Below are 18,537 nucleotides of genomic sequence, written 5' to 3'. Positions count from 1 at the left end.
TTACAAATTGCCGACGGTTTTGCCCCGCGTAGGCAAAGCAGGGGTGCAGAGCCCCGTCCTGCCGTGGCACAGGTACTGAGGAGTTTGTCGCCGCGAGCTTTTCCTGGCAGCATCACGGTCACTTTTTCCCACCCCGCCACTCGCAAAAGCAACGCACCGGATTTATCCTGGCCTGCAGGAAAATTCTGGTGGCTGCTTCTGAATCGTGCCTGCCTCGCACGGCGGTGCGGGGACCTCTCGCTCCCGTGCTGGCTGCTCGCCTCTTCCAGGTCCTGCAGCGGTGGGGTCGGCAGCACGCTGCTCCGGCTGCCCAGCCCTTTGGCCCTCCGCAGCGCTCCCAGGCGTGATCAAATTGCTCCGAGGTGTGGGGCAGGCAGGGGGAGGTCACCCTGTTAGAGATGCTGTTGCTTCACGTGTCAAAACAATGACCCTGGGTGCCGCCGTCTCCGTCCTTCCTGGTGGGACCTCGCTGGCGTACGCGTTTCCCTCCGGCACCTGGAGGTTGCCGCTCGCTGCAGCAGGTTACAAACGACGTGGGTCAGGCAGTGTCAGCGCAGCAGGTTTCCGGGCGTTGTGGTCACTTGTGTGCGTATCGGGCTGTTACGAGCTGGAGAAGACCTTGGGAGGTCATTCGGTCCATCTCCTGCCCCTGCGCGCGATCGGCAATGTCTAAGCCCTTCCTGACAGATGTTTATCCTGTTCCCTCATAAAAACCTCAATGACAGAGATGCCTGAGCTCCCCAGACGATCTGTGTGACGTTTAACAGCCCTAGCGTTGGATTTTCTTTGTGAGCAAAGCAGAGACGCCTTTTCCTTCAGTTTGGTTCCCTGGTTGCTCCTTGTCCGTTTTTCGGACACGTGCAGGGAAGTTCCTTTGCAGGAGCTGGTTGGATATTTGGACGTTGCTACTGCGTCTCCCCTTAATCCCTGCCAATATCGATCGTGCTATGCCGGTTCCTTTGATCATTCCTTTTAGGTCGTGTGTGCTTGCTCTGTGGTTGTTCTCGTTGCTCTCCTCTGGGCTGTCACCTCCCCGAAGAGGGACACTAGCTGCGATACAGGACCGAACCGCCGCCCTGCCTGTGCTCAGAAGCACGAGGGATTACTTGAGATCCTTATCTAGTGCAAAGTGTTTGCTTTTTACTTTTGCCACAGATGACTCACGTTTAATATTTTTTTTAATCCCATCTGCCCCCCAGCCATTCTTCTCCAGAACTTTTCCTGCTTTTCATCCCCCATCATGTGTTCGGCCGGTTAATTATTCTTACCAAATCGCATTACCTCACGCTTGTCCTTGCTGAACAGCGTCCTTATTTTTTTTTTCAGGCTTCTGAAGTGTCAGGATGGTTTTGAATTCTGATCTTGTCCTCCCGAGGGCTGGCAGTCCCTCTCAACTTGCTGTCACCTCCCGGCGCGATCGGCATGTCGTCTGTGCCGAAACCCGAGTCCTGAACGAAAGCGCTGGGCAGTGTCCCATCTGGGATGGGTTCCCTGAGCCGTACTTTGTGCTCCCTGTCCGTGCTTTAAATGCAGTCACAAATTCACTGTCGGGTTTCCCAGCAATGAGACACCCCCGCGAGGAAGCTCAGACCCCTCCTGCATCCCTAGCTTTGTCCCGGGGATGTCGTGCCCAGAAACAAAGAAATGCAGAACGTTTGATGTGATTTGGTTTTGATAAAGAGGTTAGCTCTTGCTCGAGTCCTCATTGTTGTCTAAGTTCTTCAATTGTAGTTAAGCTGATTATTTTATAACATCCTGGATCCTCCTCATCCCCGTCCCCTTCTTCTCCACGACAGGCCTTGTGTTTCCCAGCCTTCTGCGGCGTCAGCTGGGGATGGCTCCCGGTGCCCCCAAGCTGTGGGGTGCTCGCATTCGGGGTGAGGCAGGGAAGGTGCCCGCGCTGCCTCAGGTGGGGAATGAAATGGTTTTAAAGCACAAGGAAAGCATCGCAGAGCCTGCTTGTCTGTTACCTAGCTCTTGGGAGGACAAAACAATTAAGTGAAAGAAAATAAAACAGGTCAGACCAGCTCCAGAGCTGCACTTCGGTACCCAATTAGGGTTTGTTTCCCCGCTAATAGTGTTTTGCCGCGACGTGGTTATTAGCAAAGTTTTGACCCCGTGGTCCACAAAAGCAAACGCTGCTTCTTCCTGGCTGCCGGCAGGGTCAAGATGTGGCACCGGAGCAGGGCTGAGGAGGCTCAAGCTGTGGTGGGGCTGAGCGCCAGGGGGGGACACATGCTGAACCCCTGCAGAGGTGCGTGTGGTCCCACCTGCTCGCAGCCCCGCCAGGAGCTGTGACCCCGCATCAATGTGCTTGCTCTTGTCCGGACTGCGAGAGGTCTGGAGGTGCCCTCAGGTCTGCCGGTGCCACCAGTGGAGCGAAGGCAGCAGTGGCACGGGGACGTGTCTCTGAGCACCTGCACAAAGTCTCATGGTGTAGTGCAGAAAGCCGTGAACTCAGACCCTCTCCAGAAGCAGCAGTCGCAGTTCGGGGGACGGCTCCATCAGCCGTATCTCCTGCCGCAGCATGCGGGCTGCCCGTTTCTGTGCTTTCACTTCCGTTCCCTGCTCCTCTACCCACCTTGCTGCAGGGCTTTGTGGTTTCCCTTGGAGGCCTGGGGGCACTGGCTGCGGTCCCCGTGCACACAACAGCCCTGCTCTGAGCTGGGGGCTTTCCTTGCCACCTGGAGCCTCTCTGAAGCATTCACCAGCAGCTGCAGCGTGCGTTCGTGGTGGCTGAGGAGGTGCAGGTCGGGGCTCGGTGCTAGAAACTTGTCGTTAAAACGCGTAACAAATAAAAAAGATACGAGTGTTTCTGAGAGCCCCCGCTTGGTCTGCGTGGCGCTCGTCAAAAGTTGTGTGCGGTGCATGGCTGGAAAGCAGCGGCATTTGCAGAATTATCCTGCCCGTGGTTTGACCAAATTTCATCCTGAGAACGAATGGCCCCACGCAGTCTGTTGATACGCGTTTATCAAATTAAATCTTTCATTGCCTGGGGTCAGCTGTATTTCTGCTTATGTTGCTCGGCAGTTTTTGTTGGGTTTTTAAACGTAATCTGTGCTGCACGTGCACTTGTTTGCGTCCCTTTGGTGTTCTGGCATGAAGCGCTGTCGTCGTGTGATGGAGCTTAAATCCCCGCTGGTGGAAGGGGCCGTTCTCCAGACTGGGGTAGTGGGACGTGGGGGACGTGGGGGACTTGGATGTGGCCCCAACTGTGCTATATCTCTCCCTGGGGAAGTCGATCAGCTGCATTCACAGCACCCCCTTGTCACAGGGGTCTGGAGGACAGAGCCGTGCTTGCTGCGGCAGGATGTAGGAGCGGAGCGGGTTAACACCCCCCCCTCCCCCCCATTATATCAAGTGCTTCTCGTGGCTTACTTCTCCTACAGAACAAAACCATTTCTAATTTGTGATTCCGTTTGATTCATCTGAAAGAAATCATTGATTTGTGCTTATATCCTGGATGTTCATTGATTATTCACTTAGCATTTAAGGTAAAGCACATCTATAGCTTGCTAGTTTAAGTGAAGCTGCCAGTCATCTCCAGAAAGCTTTGAAGCCTGCTAAATTATGAAGAAATTGCTTTAGTGATAAATTGGGCAAAGCTGCTTCGCTTGATAAACTCCGGTTATTCGCTGTGGGAAGCGCAGCTGCGGGTATCGGGCCTCCCTGCGGACCAGAGCATTGGGAGCCCCTTGGGTTGGCGCTGTGCCGAGGCTTGGCCGAATGCCCATCCCATCCCATCCTGTCCTGCCACATGCAGCGTTGGGTGGAGAAGAGCGTCTCCTGCCGGGGGAAGAAGTGGACCCGGAGCCATGGCTGAAGCCTCTTCGGGGCTGGACTGCAGAAAACCTCTGCACGGCCCCGTTGTTAGGGCGTGAACTCGCTTCTGCAGCAGTCAGCCAAACGCTTACCCGCTGTTGGCACCACTGAATGCTCGCCGAGGTTTGCATCTGAGTTAGAAGTGAGTTAACGGAAAATGCCCCAAACTCTGGAGTATTCCAGGCAGCTCTCCTTGCCTTGCTCCTCTCTCCCAGCCCTTGGATTTAGGCGTCCTGCAGGCTTGGATCAAGTGTTTTCACAAGTGGAAGCCTATGGGGTCAGCGGAGCTCGTTGCGGGGAGGGCAAATTAAGGGGTTACGGAAACTATTAAAAGAAAGAAAGGGCTTCAGCTGGGGCTCGGAGGTGAGCCCTGTTGGAAGGAGAGCCTTTCGGAGCTTGGTGATCAAACATCTGCTTAATAGCTTCCTGGTCTGGGGAGAGGACTGTTGCCATTGACAGAGGGAAATGCGTTTTTCTGCCTTTTTTATTTTAATCGAGGTGTCGGGGGCTTTTTATTCAGCGATGACCTTCTTTGTTTTGTTTTTGAGCCCTCGCATAGAACAGCTCGCGTCAGGCTTCCCTTGCAAAGCAAGAAAATCTGGGAAGGGCGGGTTTCTGTTTCAGATCATCCCTTTCTGCGTGAGTTGTGGCATTGGCCGCTTTTCCTCCTGTTTTCCTCCCGGTGCCGAGCCACATCCGAGCCTCCAGGACCGGTGCGGTAGCGTGGACGCGCCGCTGATGCGCAGTCGGCACCGTGACCGCGTCTGCTGCGGGGTGACCCCACCGTGGGGTGACCCTGCTGGTGTTTCACGTCCCTCCCCTCCTCTGCCCTGTGCCCCCTAAACAGGGGGCTCAGCCGTGTGGTGAGGCAACCGGGCGCATTTGTGCGAGTTGTTTTCAGTTCTGCTTATTTTAAAATGGGCAGCAGTAGTGTTAACATGTAAATCATTAGGTTTTAAAGAGGCTTGTCTGCAAAAACCAATCTCCACCTGTCTTTTTTCTTTTTTTTTTTTTTTTCCATTATGAGTTCAGTTGAGTCGTGCTGCCCATTTACTTTGAGCCATGCCTGTCACGCTCCTGCCTTAGGACTTGCTGGCAGTGGGACAGACGCCGAGCTGGGGCAGAGCCTGGCCCGTCTCGCACCTCTTCCTCCAGGAGGTTTCAGATAATCCTGACCACATCCACGGGTCTGCCCTGAAGAACACGGGCTTTTCTTCTCTCCCTGTGGTGGTGAGAGCTTTCTGGAAATTGGGTGTAACACGGAGACCTTTTTGTCACTTGCGGCCTGGCTGTTTGCTGTAGCGAGTCCTGGGTGTGCAGTCACTGCTCCGAGCAGTTTCGTGTCTTAGGTAGGAGGAGCGGTACCGAAAACGTCGCGTAGCCTTTGAAAGCACTTGTAAATTATCAAAGAAACACTTCCAATACTGAGAGGTGACCTGTGAGAGCAATGCGTGTTTGTATAGCCTGCTTTAGTGGAAGCATAGTGGGAACGCCGCCCTGCCAGGACAAGAACTGGTGCAGAAGCGGCCAGGGAAGGCTCTGCGCGTCCCCGGCGCGTGTCACCACGTGCATGTGGAGAGCAAGGGAAATATTTGACTGCATCGATTGCCTGGTGGACGGATGGACTCGGGTGGTGTTACGCTCTCAGACTTAGCAGCTGCCACGGAAAAGTAGCTGTCAAGTGAATCAGTCAGTCAGTGCTGGCGAAAGCGCGGCGGCGGCCTCCCCTCCCTCCCCTCCGTGTCCAGGCTGATCTTTTTGCTTTTGTTTGATCTTGCCTTTTCTGTTTTAACTATTCCTTTTTCGTGCCGCCTCTCATTGCGTTTTCTCTGGTGTTGTCTTTGATATCTTTTCCTCTTTGTCTTCCATTTCCCTCATCTTCCTCTCTCTCTTCTTCCTTTGATTTTGTAGAAAATGACCAGGACGGACTTCTCACGTGTCTCTCCCCCTCTTGATCTTATCCGACTTGAGTTACCCACCATTCCAGGAACTTTCGCAGATGCCCACCTGAAGCAGAACAGGCCGCAGGGGGAGGAGGCGGTGATGGTCCTGCACGGACCAGGGCTTGCTCCAAGTCCCTCCAGCATCCAGCTCCTCCACCTCCAGTCTCGTGTCTGATGTCCCACGTGGTCCATGTGTGCTGGTCCCTCTGCTTGGGCAGCACCAAAACCTCCCTCACGATGGCGACTGGGATCAGGGTGTGAGATGCTGAGCTATTGACTCCTTCCGGCTGCGCCCACCCCGGTGATAAAGCCCCCGCTGGTTCACGAATCCTACCCCAAGGCAGCCGTAGGAAGGGTTCCCTCTTTCTGTGGGTATTTGCGAGTGATGGCAGGGTCAGGTGCAGCAAAATGTCAGCAGAAAAAAGCAGTAAAAGAAGAGAAAATGTTTTAATGTTGTGCTGTGGCTGAGCTGAACCCTCCAGGTCTAAGCGTACCACGTGGAGGGGATGCTCGTGCCTGCTGGGTAGCCTGTGGGACTTTGGGAGTGCTTATCCCACACCTCGCAGGTGGAGCTTGAAGTAAATCAAAGGACAAGAAAGTGCAATGTTTAAAAGCTGGTTAATTTGCTGACTTTGGGGATGGAGAGGTATTAAATTTAAAAAAAATAAAAAGGAAATGAGCAAATCTAGCTGAGTGCAAACTTCTTAGCTTGATGGCTGAAATCCTCTGCCTTGTCGTTCCTGGGAAGAGGCACGAAACGTGTTTTCCCCGAGCTAAAAGGCTGACCTGGGAGGGAGGAGAGGGTAAGTAACCAGAAGGGCTGATGGGCATAATTAGGACATGGATTGTGGGTTGGCTCCATATAGATCAGTTTGTGTTTCATTAACGTCTGGTTCCACCCTGTCTGTCGGTTTTATTAGATTAATTTATGACTTTCTGAAAGTGCCTCTCCAATGAGCTAAAATATCTATTTACTGGAAGTATTTGGTTACCATGAAAAAGTGTATTTGGCATGTCCTCGGCAAATAGTAACTACTTTCTTTTGTGTCTTTTTGTAATTTAATTGTCTATTTATCTTGAGTATTGATTGCTGAAGGCCTTGGTAATTATTTGCTGATTTTGGAAATAATGATTTTAAAGGATCGGATTACATTTGCAATATTAATCATTGCCGTGGTGTGCTCGTCTCGGAGGATGGGATCTCGCTGACGGCTCCGGTTGCAATGTGAACATTTACTGTCTGAAACTGTGCTGCTGTCTGAAAATAACAAAATTGTTACTGGGGTTTTTTCCTGAAACTGAGCAGATATTTGCAGAGAGGCAAACCTGGCAGTTGCAATTAGCCTATAAATCCGCCGTTCCTGTTGGCGGTAGGAGTGGTCAGGCTCTGCAGTCAAATAAAAAGATGATTTTGTTTTATTTACTCCGTTCTGCTCCGCTCTTCTCAAAATAACGTAATGCCGTGTTGGTCCCTCCTCTGGTGCAGGGTTGGTGGGGAGAGGGACTGCCCCTGGGCAGTGGCGATACAGCAGCGATGCATCCTTGTTTTGGGGGGGGAGAAGAAACACCCTGCAAGGGTGTTACGCTCGCAGGGAAACGCGCTGCCATGCAGCGGCACATCTTGCTTTGGGGGAAGGTGAGAAATTGGAAAGGGTCTGCTGGGAGCTGAGTAATTGGCACCTGCTATTATTGGGTCCCTCCTCCCCCCTTTAATAACTTGTTTATAGAGATACTTCTCCTACAGATCTCATTACAAAGCTGTAAAACACGCTTTAAAAAAAAAAAAAGGCCTTTTTATTCACGTCAGGTCTGCGTACCTACTTTCTTATGTCTCTACAAGGGGGAACGACAGCTCTTGTCTCGTCCAGGAGTCTCCTCGTTTCCTGCCGTGAGTGCCCACGGGGAGGTGAGAAGTGTCCCGGCCGTCCCTGGAAGGAGATGTAATTCCTCCGTTAATGCAAAACTCGTGGCTGGGAGGGGAATGTTGGCCCGTGGTGGTTTGGGCCTTGAAGCAAGGGATGGCGCTGGCTGTTTGAAACACGCTGGGTTTCTCTCTGTCAGCTTGCACAGTGATGTGCTGCTGGAGAGCACAGACGGCGACATTTGGCATCTGCCCCCGGGGGCTCTCCTTGCAGCGAATCCCACTTCTTCCTGTTGCACACGGTGAATTGTTTAATTGCTTTTAAGAGTTTCATCTCTTTATTATTATTGGTTTGTGGTGAAGAAAGAAGCCGGGAGCATTTCTGGATCCCATCCTGGGTCTTTGGATGACCAGGTCCTGCTCAGCTTCATTCCCACATGGGTGCCCCCACCTCAGCCTCCTCCCAAACGCACGTGTGGGGAAGGAAGAGGAGGAGGAGAGGGCAACATCATGTCCATGGCAATTGTTTTCTGATTCTTTTCGCTACCTTGCAGAACAAAATGATAAAAGGAGCCTCAGAAAAGAGGGCATTGCAGCGAGCCCCGGCAGGGATGTAATCTCTTTTCTTCATACCAAGGTATAAAGATAATTCCAATCGGGATTGAAACAGCGGATGGCAAATAATTCTTGAACAATCCGCTTATGGTGTTCCAGGACGCGAATGAAAACCACTAATGGGATAAAGAAGGATCTAGATAATTATCTCGGCTACATTAAATCCTGTCGTTTCAGGAGAGTGCTCTTGTGTGGACGCTAATTTCATGTGTATAAAATGCTAAAGCTGACTAGATGTTTTCAGAAGTTAACTCATCCCAAAATAGAGACATAATTGCTTGGTGGTCATCTGTCTTTCATCTACCTGGTTGGCCCTAATAAATCTGATTTCTGGTCTCTGCTATCCCATTTCCTTTTTTCCCCCTCCCTACAGCAGGTTAAAGCAGAGACACACATTTTATCCAGGGCAGATTTGAAGCCTCCTTCATCCTTTTCCTTTTTTTTATTTGGGCTGCTGTTGTGGGAGAGTTTCTGCTCTCTTTTTTTTCGACTGATAATGCTGTTGTTTTAAGCCTGACTGAGGAGCTGTTTGCAATATTAAGGTATGCAAGACATTTTAAAATTTGATCTATTTTTTCCCCCAGCAAGAGCTCTGCCTTGCAGCGCGGAGGACTGCGCTGTGCTCCAAAACAAATCCGGTTGCACAGTCGGTTTAATGAGGCTCTTGTTGCAGGCTCTTTGCTCCCTTTGTGTCTGCAGCTAATGGTTGCCCCACGGACGAAGCAGAGGATGGCAGAAAGAGAAAGGAACAGCTTTGTATTGACAGCAGCCATGACGTTTGGATGGGTTTGGATCCGCTAACAGTGTTCCCAGCCCCGTGTTACAGAACAAGAAGCGTGGCCTCTTTTTGTCTTGGCGACATGCTTCTAGAGCAGGAGCTCTCGAGCTGAATTGCTCACACAGAAGCCTCGGCACCAGGATTCCTCCACCTCCTGCTCTCAGTTCCTGTGGCTCTGAGAGCTGGGCTGAATTTTAACCGCTGTGCCTGGCACAGGCTTTGCCCTCCAACCGCTGGCATTGCACAAGAGGAACCTGTTGAGGCCTGCCAGTTGACCCCTAAAAGTCAATCGATTGCTGTGTAAGGCAAGATACCCATCTTATCTCTGAGAACAGCAGCTCTTGAATTGCACAGAAATCTTAACGGGGACTTTTACCTGGGTCTTGGTATCGCTCTGTGCCCTCTGAATGAACCACTCCCTGAGGAATCTCGTGACTTGCTCATCGTGAAGCCTCCCTCCTCGACCCCGCGCTGAGCTGGGGACGGCGCGGTCCCCGCAGCGCTTAGCTCCGGAGAGCACCCTCAGCTCTCTGCCGTCTTCTGCCGGGCCCAGCTGTCCCCAGAGCGAAACATCCACCTTGCTGGGTGTCTGCACAGCACTCAAAGCGTGTGCTCATCCTGCGAGTCCCTTGAGAAAGATGTCACGCCCTGGCCATTTGAAACGTGGGTCTCCCGGTCAGCGAGGCCAGGATCTCTGGGTACCAGGGGGTCACCAGCAGGAGAGTGGGAGATGTTGGCAGCAGAGGGCTGGTGGTGGGCGAGGCCGGGATTGCCAAGCAGGGCAGAACAGGTCGGGAATGGCTTCTGATGGCTGGCACGTGGCACGGTGCAGAGGTGTGGATGTTTTTGTTTAGTTTGGCTTTCAGCAGAAGTCCTTATTGCTTCTCTTGCTGCCAGCTTCCTCTGGGTCGCCCTCTTTCCCTCTGCTCAGCCTGCGTTTCGTGCTGCGATTTCAATTATTTATAGTATTTCATTTTCCCTTAAACTACTCCGCTGCGTGAGCACTATTTACACAGCTGTCACTTCCCGAGCCCGTTGTACCGATAGGCGAAGTGACGGGCCTTCTGCATACGACTCGTTAAAAGCATCTCAGGGCTCTTCAGGATGGGCGACCGTGTAAATGTAAGATTGCCGTTGGATCTTGTGCTGTGGACGGCTGGGACTGCGGCTGGTGAAACAACGATCCCCTTATTGCTCTTGAGAAATGGGAGAAAACTGCAGCGGGTAACAGAAGGGAAGGGAGAACAGCGTTGCAGTCGAACGTGCCCCATTTTTTTTGGTGAAACTTAAGCAGCCTAAAACACGAGGTGCATTCCCCTCTCTGTTCCATCAGTGTGCATCCGGAGGCACCTCATTAAAATAATTTAGTTTCATTTAGACAGAGCCAGGTGTAACAGAGAAATCCTCGGTGACAGGGCGGCGCAGGCTTCTGTGCTGGTTTGAATTCGGAGGCGATGCTGGAGCAGGCAGGGTTAGCTCTTCAATTTGCTGCTCCCTCATTTCTACCTCTGCAGTCTTAAGCTTAGAGAATAAGCAGAAAATATTTGTTTAAATCTCTTTCTTCATTGCTGCCGTGTTCAAACTGAATTAACTCCCTTCCAGAGGAAGTCTGCGCCATAGGAAACATCTGCCACGGCCCAAATTGTGTTTGAGGTCGGGATTAAAATGTATGTAACTGTTCAGCGGTGAACAATGAATACACAAATCCTGCTCTTCGTCAACAATTGTTTGCAAAACATGATTTGTACGCTCCTCTTGTACCTGTGCGGCTACCGGGATGTGCTGTTGGAATACGAACCAGCACGGCGTGCCTCAGGAAATAATGATCGTAGGGTGAAGTGGCTCGCTAGAATGTCAAATGGTTTCTTATTTCACGCGCTCGTTTATTTATTTATTTGTCTCCTATTAGCAGCGTTTCTGAAGTGCACCAGTAATTTATGTGAGGATGTAATTGTGTTGACGGTGGATCGGTGTCACGGGGCAATATTTATGTGCGAGTGCTGCTACGTGAAATATTTGTTCTCCTCTTGGCTCCCCTCTCCGCGGCATTGACGTAAGCTCTTGTGGAAGTGCAGACAATTTTGAGAGCTGTTCTCGATAAAGTCCTTACGGGTTTTTTGATTGTGTAACTGAAAAGAGCTCCTGAAAAGATGTAACAAGTCACAAGTATAGACTGGCCAGCGAAGGGCTGTCGCTTTGCTGTGTTTGATGTACTTTCAGTCTGCTGAAGTAAGGAAAACCAAAGCTCCTGTTTTATGGGTTGTTGTCTGAGGACCAGGACTTACAGGGGGTACTTGACTGTCAAGGCTTCCTTCTGGCTTCGTTTGGGTAAAGACTGCTCAAGTTTGAAAAAAATTGCTCAAGTTCTTTAAATTGTGTCAGTGAATTTCAGCAAAAATTGCAGAGATACTTGCAACATAAGCTGAGGAGCTATTGACAAAAATGAACGACACCAAAGTTCGAGCAGTGCCTGCTGGTGCCATATTTCTGCTGCACAGTGGCAAGCGTTGCTACCACATGTAGGTCCGGTGCTATTACACGATAGTGCCAAACTCCTGATGGATTTGGGGACGTTTCGGTCCAGACTGATGGCTCCTGCGGCCCCAGAGCAGCAAGGTGAGGGTGGCGGCACCTGACTCCTAGAGATGGAGGAGCGCTGGTGGAAAGCAAAGCCCTTCACAGGGTGGGTACCGCTGAGCTCACCCCACAGATGGGGAAGTCACGGCACAGGGACAGTTCCCAGAAGCACCAAACTGCACTGTTAGGTGCGTAAATCCCCCTGAAACCTCCCTCTGACCGTCCCCTGCAGCCTCTCAAACAGCAGAACGGTGAGGCCGTGCATGCCAAGGGATAGCCTTGCATTTTTCTGCTGACACGTTTGCAAGCAGAGGAACAGCATTGATCGGGGTGCTCCAGGAGGTCTATGCTTACATTGGGGCTGGAAAGTCTGCAGGGCTCAGGGCAGGGACCTTGAGAGCAGGCGTGCAGGACAGGGGGACAACCACCCGCATACCTGTGGTGCTGCAGAGGGCCTCGTGGCAGCATCTCGCCCTGCTCAGCTGTGTTTTCTCCAAGAAGACTCTTGGTGCCAGACAAAACACGTGTGCGGGAAGGCAGCTGGTGCCAAGGCAGCGAAAGGGAACCAGCAGCAGCACGCCGATGATTTGCGGGGAGGTTGGGCTGGGAGGACTCATCCCGCTGCTGCGGGAGGGTGGAGGGACAGCAGGACAGCACCGATGGGTCTGCAAAAGTGCTGCCGGTGCAGGAGGAGGAGAGAGGTTTTTATGGCGTGTGGCGCCGCTGTTCCCGCTTTGGAAAAAGCTTCCTTTTTATGTGGCTGTGTAAATAAATGAGTTATAGCCTGAGAGCTGTGACTCTGAGCGGTTCCTACAAATGGGTGGTAGGTTTTGACCACGTTCAGCCGGTGGCTTCAGATTGCTGAGGGTTCTGCTCTCAGTCGGTGTTTGGTTTTTATTGCATTTAAATCAGTGATTGTATATAACTTTGGAGTATTGGCAGGCTTGCAATCACTTACTCCTTTGTTTTCTGGCTAAGCTTGTTTTTTTTTTCTAAGGGAATGAAGCTTATGTCCTTCATCTAAGTCTCCTGGCTTCACTGTAGCCAGGTTGGGCAGGGGTTTGGGACCCTCAGAGGCGATCAAAAATCTTCCAAGTATTTCTGGAGGTAGCCAGGAGGGCAGAAAAGAGAAGGTCTGTTAGTGGCTTTGCCAGAGAAGAGTATGAGCCCCTCCGTCAGGCTCCAGTGAACCCACACAGGAGGCGTTATCTTCGTTAAGACCCAGATACGAGGGCTGAAATAATCGAAGCTTGCAGTCGACCACAGGACACCAAGACGTGGAGCTCCCTGGGGAGGTGGCCATGGCCACCACTGCTGTCCGTGCCTGTCAGCAGCTCAGCCAGTCCCTCGTAAAGCCCTGCTCATCCGCACAGGCAGTAAGCAAGGCTCTTTTTTTTCCTTCTCACACCCGTAGCAAGCAGTAGAAGTTAGCACGGAAAGAAAATGGTAATGGCTCCATCCATTTTGCTCTTCCAACCTGTGCCTAATGCCTCATTCTCTAATTTTCGTTGCTCCGGCTGCTTTGTTTTCCTTCCTTGCAATCAAGATAATGCAGTACAATATTGCACTAAGAATTTCAGCTATTCAATTACCTTTCAGAAGTTGACTTAATTGGCTCTTTAAGTGATAGCTCTCTTTTGTATGCAATCAGCACGACTCAAGGAGGGAACAGGAAGAGGGTAAGGACTTTGTTTCTAATCAATAAATAAAGGTCTTTGAAATAATGCTACTTGCAATTTGTACCACCGGTTAAATTACACCGAAGATGATAGTCTGTGCGTTCGATGCGGAGCGCAGCTATAACAGAGCAATAAACCTTTGCTCTCAGCAAGCGTGCGCACTACTTTACTGTACGTTTCCAGCAAATCCCATTCTCCCCTTGGATTTTTTTCCCCCAAGTATTAGAGAAAAGCAAAACAAAACTGCTGCAGAGCCTCGCACGGATGGTTTGGAAGAGGCTAATATGTAATGACTAATCATTTATTTTGCACCTTATAAAGTATGCAAATGAATGTGATACCTGATGATAAATAATTCAAAATGGAGATGCAAGGGGAGGTAATAGACAGAATGAATGTGGGATAAACCAACTTTTCAAAAAAAAATAAAAAGAAACAAAAAAGCCAAACTCCTTCAAGCTGTGATCCATAGGCACAGCTTCGTGTTGGTGCATGTTTGCCTCCAGTGCTTGAATCTGGGGATTTTTGGCCAGCGGGATGTCCACAGCATGCAGACAAATATCAGCAGGCTCATGCCAAGCTGGGTTTTTGCTGGTGAAGATGCTTCCTCCTTTGCTCCCAACCCATCCTGGTACAAGCTAGAAGCCGCCTTTGGTGCGGCGTGCTGGCTCCTGCTGCAGGAGGTGGTGGTGATGCAGATTTACAGCGTTGCTCCGAGGGGCAGCTTTAAGGCTGTTGCACGTGCCAGCTTGTGGGAGCTTCCATGAAACCGTGCAGGTAAATTGAGCTAGAAGCAGCAATGCTACAGCGTCCTGGCTCAGCCCCATGTTCAGCACAACCCCAGATGCCAGCAACCCCCTGGCAGCCACTGGGCTGCTTCGGTGGGCGCTGTGCCCAGATGCCCCGACGGGGCTGTGACTGTCAGCTGCAGGCTGTGCTGGTCTCACCTCCACGGGGAATTGGAACCGAGTGTGTGCCGTGATGGCAACCACCACGGCATCAGTGTGGTTTTACCATCCAGGTGTTTTCCTGCTGATCCCAAGTACTGGGTTGGGGCCGCACTGACTTTGCAGAGCACCACAGCGCACGTGAAGGCGGCGTAGGGGAGATGGGGTGAAAGAAGAAACTTTTTTGTTATAAATTCTCTCTGTGCCTCCTTTTGGTCCGGGAAGGGGCTGTTAGGATAAAGTCTGATATATTTTAACATCTGCCTATGAAGAATGTAGGATTTATCTTTGAAATGAAATTTGCCTTGCTGCACAGCCAGCAGTTTTTTTTTGGAGGAGCTATTTTTGTGAAATATAACCTGAGAATTTGTATTGGCTTAGCGCTTAAAATGCAGCCGGGGGAAGATGGAATATTCATCTTTATTGTATTTGTTTCTCCTGTAATGAGACATTACTGTCTGTCGTAAAGGAAGCGGTCCCTGAGCCCAGAGAGCATGCCCAGTCATTTTCTGCTTGCTCCATTAGCTCGTGCACAACTCCCAATCCTTTATGTGCGTGTGCTTTTCTACTTGCTTGAGCCTGCCAACTGCTCTTCTCGTCTGAAATCCATTCCTGTAAGGCTGGGTATTACACAAATTTGCCAAAGCTCTCTGTGCAGACACCGAAGGTGTGGGTCTGGTTTGCCCAAAGATCTTCCAACTTTCTGGCTTTCATCAGGCATCCTAAGGGCTTCATAGGGCATCTCACCCAGGGCATCAAGTGCATGCAGTAATGAAAAATAAACTTGAAGGAGCAACTGGAGTGCTGTAAATGTTGCTTGAATTCTGATTGACATAGTCAAAGCACAGCACAACCCGCCTGGCTCACTGTACCCTAAGGAAATACCTCGTGCCCTGCTCTCGGTGCTTGGGGCCGGAGCCAGTGCTGGGTGAGAGGTGCTCCCTCGCTGGCTTCTGCCTGCGATCTGCAGCATTTGCGGAGCCTCTTCCCGTGGACTTAGCACGTCCCTATCCGTTGTGTTGTTCTGCTTGGTTTAATCTATTGAGTTTATCTCTGGCACTTTGCCCGGTGGAGACCGGTGGGAATGTTGCTAGCAGTGGCAGAGCAGGATGCCACTCCGCTTTTTCTTTTTATTTCCAGCAAAGCCATATAAAGTCCATCCAGGGCCTCATGGCAAGGCTTTCAGTAACTCTCAAGCATGCATATACCTCCTGTTTAGGCAGGGGTTGTAGCCAGCCTGCTCAGAGTTTAGTGTGAGTTTATGTGCTTGTGTTAACTTCTGACTTAACTGTCCAGTTCTATTAAAAATAAGAGGTACTGAGCCATTCTGGCACGCTTTGATAGCTACAGCATTTGGAAACTCTTCAGCTTCTCTCTCTTCTCTTTCCTGATTTCTTCCCAAGAATAGTTGCAACACTTTTCTGGTTTAGGACTTTGCCTTAGTAATTACATCTGTGAAGATCCACTGGGATGGGTTATCCCACAAGTGGGATTATGGCCTTAAATGGAAAATAAGCTGCCACAACAGCCAAAGGTTGGGAAAAATATTATTGTGGGAAAACAAAGTTGTTAGATGTCTTCCATGTTGTGGAGCTGCTCGGTCAGGAAATGCTTGTTAGCGTGGAGAGGAAATATTTGTGCTGTCTAAATGCTTGTTGCATTCTTTTTTTAATTGCCCTTAAAATAGGAAAACGTACCTCTGTTGAAATCCATCTGATACACCCTCTGTACAGGGGACAGGAGGCATAAAAAAACATTTGAGGGAGAGGAGGAGGACAGTGTGTCTTTATGAACACTTAATTTATTTGTTGGCTTCTGTCCCTCCCCACGCCCTATACCCCTCAAAAAAAAAATAAAAAAGATGTTTACTATCAAATCCTTTAGCATTACTCAGAGCAATCCAAGAACAGATGATTTCAGTAGCCTTGGAAATTTGACTCTTTCAAACTCTGAAATTCCCAGCCTTGGTGTGCTGAAGCAAGAAGCACCAGGGGTTAGGTTAGGTTGCTCCCGTGCTCACATATCTCTTGGGCAGCTGTAACAAAACTAAAGCAGAAGCGGGGGTTTCATGGCATGCCCTGGGTGGTGATCCCCAGCCCCGCAGCTGATGGAAGTGCCTCGGCTGCGGGAAGCACCCGGCCGCGGACACGGAGCCCAGCTGGAAGCAGCGAGCTCGGCGTGCTGCTGCAGCCCCAGCCCGAGCCATGTGGACAAATTTACTTGTTGTGTGCATGAGATGTCCTCTGAGCAGCGAGATGTGAGCACACGGGCTTGTTGCTGAAGAAGTCAAGGTTAGAAAACGCTCGTATCCGTAAATCGCTGCCCTCTCCGGGAAACTGAATCAGCTTTTCCCTTTTCCCTTCTCCTCTGGAGGATCATGTGGCCCTTTCCCTTACGTGTTTGTACATTAATAACATGTACTTTTATCTATTTCAAAGGTGGAAAGGGCCTCCAGGATCATTTAGCCTGACTTCTGATGTGATACCCGTCACAGGCCTCGCTTTATATTTAAACTGAAATATAACTTAGTGTGTAACTGGAACACAGCTCTGAAGAAACCATCAGGATGTTTTTGGAGAGTTCATTATAAAATTGGTAATTTATGCTAATGGTTAATCACACTTACTATTAAAACGTGAGCGTTTTGCGTCAGCTTGAGGCTCGGGGAGAAAGATCCCGTCAGGTCTGTGTTTCAGGTACCGTACCGCTGGCGGACGCCTGTTCTCCTCGTGGTATCCATTACGCTCGTTAGGGAAGCTGTGGGCATTAGCAGCAGGATGAATTTCCCTTCACATGCAGCGATGTGCTCTTATAGCTTCATTTCCTCGTCTGCTGCCTGGCGTTGCAGAACGTATTTGTCTTACAGGTGTGCAAGGCTGTTCTGGCACCCCGGCGTCCCGCTGGCTCCTGGGTGCTTGCACAGCTTCAAGCGTAGTGACTTCCAAGACTGCCAGAAGGTCACTTCTGTAAGCAGGCTTTGGGGACAGCCGTCATGATGTTATAGTTTATACATTTTGCTTTCCTCAGCCTAAATAATGAAATCCTTTGGGAAACCTTCCTGCTGCCAGCACTGCAGCCATTCCCCAGCAGAGGCTGTGGATCCAGGATTGCTCCTGCCTACCTGGCAGAGCCGGGGCTCGCCCGCCTGCTGTGCTCAGGTCCAACGATGGCTGTGCAGCTCTGCTGCTGCGTTTGGCAGGCTGACTGCCCCGTCTCAATGCTTTATCCACGAAGATGAAGAAAATTGGATTAGGTGTTTCGCAGCAACACACAGCAGTGATCCTTCAGCGCGAAGCTGATCTGCGCACAGGAGGCTTTGGGGAGCTGGGTATGAGGGTGAGTTATTAACCCAGGGTGATTTCTCGCATGGATGTCTCCAAGGGACGAGCCAGCTGTTAAACGCTTCTGTGTGTCCTCAGAGGACAGCCGTCGGTACCAGAAGAGGTGCTGAGCAGCCCACGTGGCGGTGAGAGACCATTGCTAAGGCAGCATTTGGGTGCACCCAGGGGTACCGACAGGGTGTCAGTGCAGAAATGCCTCCCTGGGCATCACAGTAACACGAAACCTCTTTGTACGGAGGAAACAGAGGCTCTAAATCTTTGTGTTGCAGGCTTTAAGGGCAGTTTCCATCTGGGTGAGCCATGCTGCTTGTTTTCCCCTTGCCAGGCTGAGCCCCGCTTCCCTGCGGTGGGGTTTTCCCTTGATTTTTGACCTCCTGGCAGCCCCCGGGACAGCGGGACCACAGCGAGCCTGCGCTCCTCGCAGCAGCTAAACGTGTCAAATTGAATCTTTCTGCAACATAGCTTCCCTCTGGGCGTAAAGTCTGGAAAACTGAGCCACAGCAGCCCACATAGCAATTAGTGTTACCTTATATATGCCACCAGTAAAGGTAACCGTGTGTGAAATGCTGAAAAACCGAATGCATTTAAATAGACGTGTTCTAAGGAAATGAGATGCGGGAGCTGCATCTCCGCTCATGGAGAGCGTGAGGTGACTCCGCTTACAAAGGCCAGGACTAAACTGCATTTTAAGAAATTCATGAAATTAAGCATCAATGCTGTGGTCTTGCAGTTCCGTGCTGCAGGAAGGGAAGCATCCCTCTTTTTGGAGGGTGTAAGCAGCCCGATGCAAGGATGGGTGAATTGTCTTAAAGCCAGTAGGTAAACATGACCTGGCAGGAGAGCCACACCTCTCGGGATGTGGTTTCACGAGCCATTTCAGCTGCTCTCCACTCGGGCTCTTGTCCAAAAGGGCATCCTCGTTCCCACGTGCTTCCGCGTCCTTTGCACCAGCATTCAGAACCGTGTCACCGGGA

At 50.8% G+C, this 18,537-nt stretch overlaps 1 protein-coding gene across 3 annotated transcripts in view; it reads left to right on the top strand.

Moving 5' to 3' along the window:
• MGAT4B (alpha-1,3-mannosyl-glycoprotein 4-beta-N-acetylglucosaminyltransferase B) overlaps window positions 1–18,537 on the top strand; it is a 47,191-nt gene that overhangs the window by 3,794 nt on the left and 24,860 nt on the right. The window lies entirely within an intron of this gene.

Source organism: Cygnus atratus, chromosome 14 (genome assembly GCF_013377495.2).
Source record: "Cygnus atratus isolate AKBS03 ecotype Queensland, Australia chromosome 14, CAtr_DNAZoo_HiC_assembly, whole genome shotgun sequence".
Classification (NCBI taxonomy): Eukaryota; Metazoa; Chordata; class Aves; order Anseriformes; family Anatidae; genus Cygnus; species Cygnus atratus.
The sequence above is the reverse complement of the archived record's forward strand: the minus strand, read 5'-3'. Positions and strand labels throughout refer to the sequence as shown.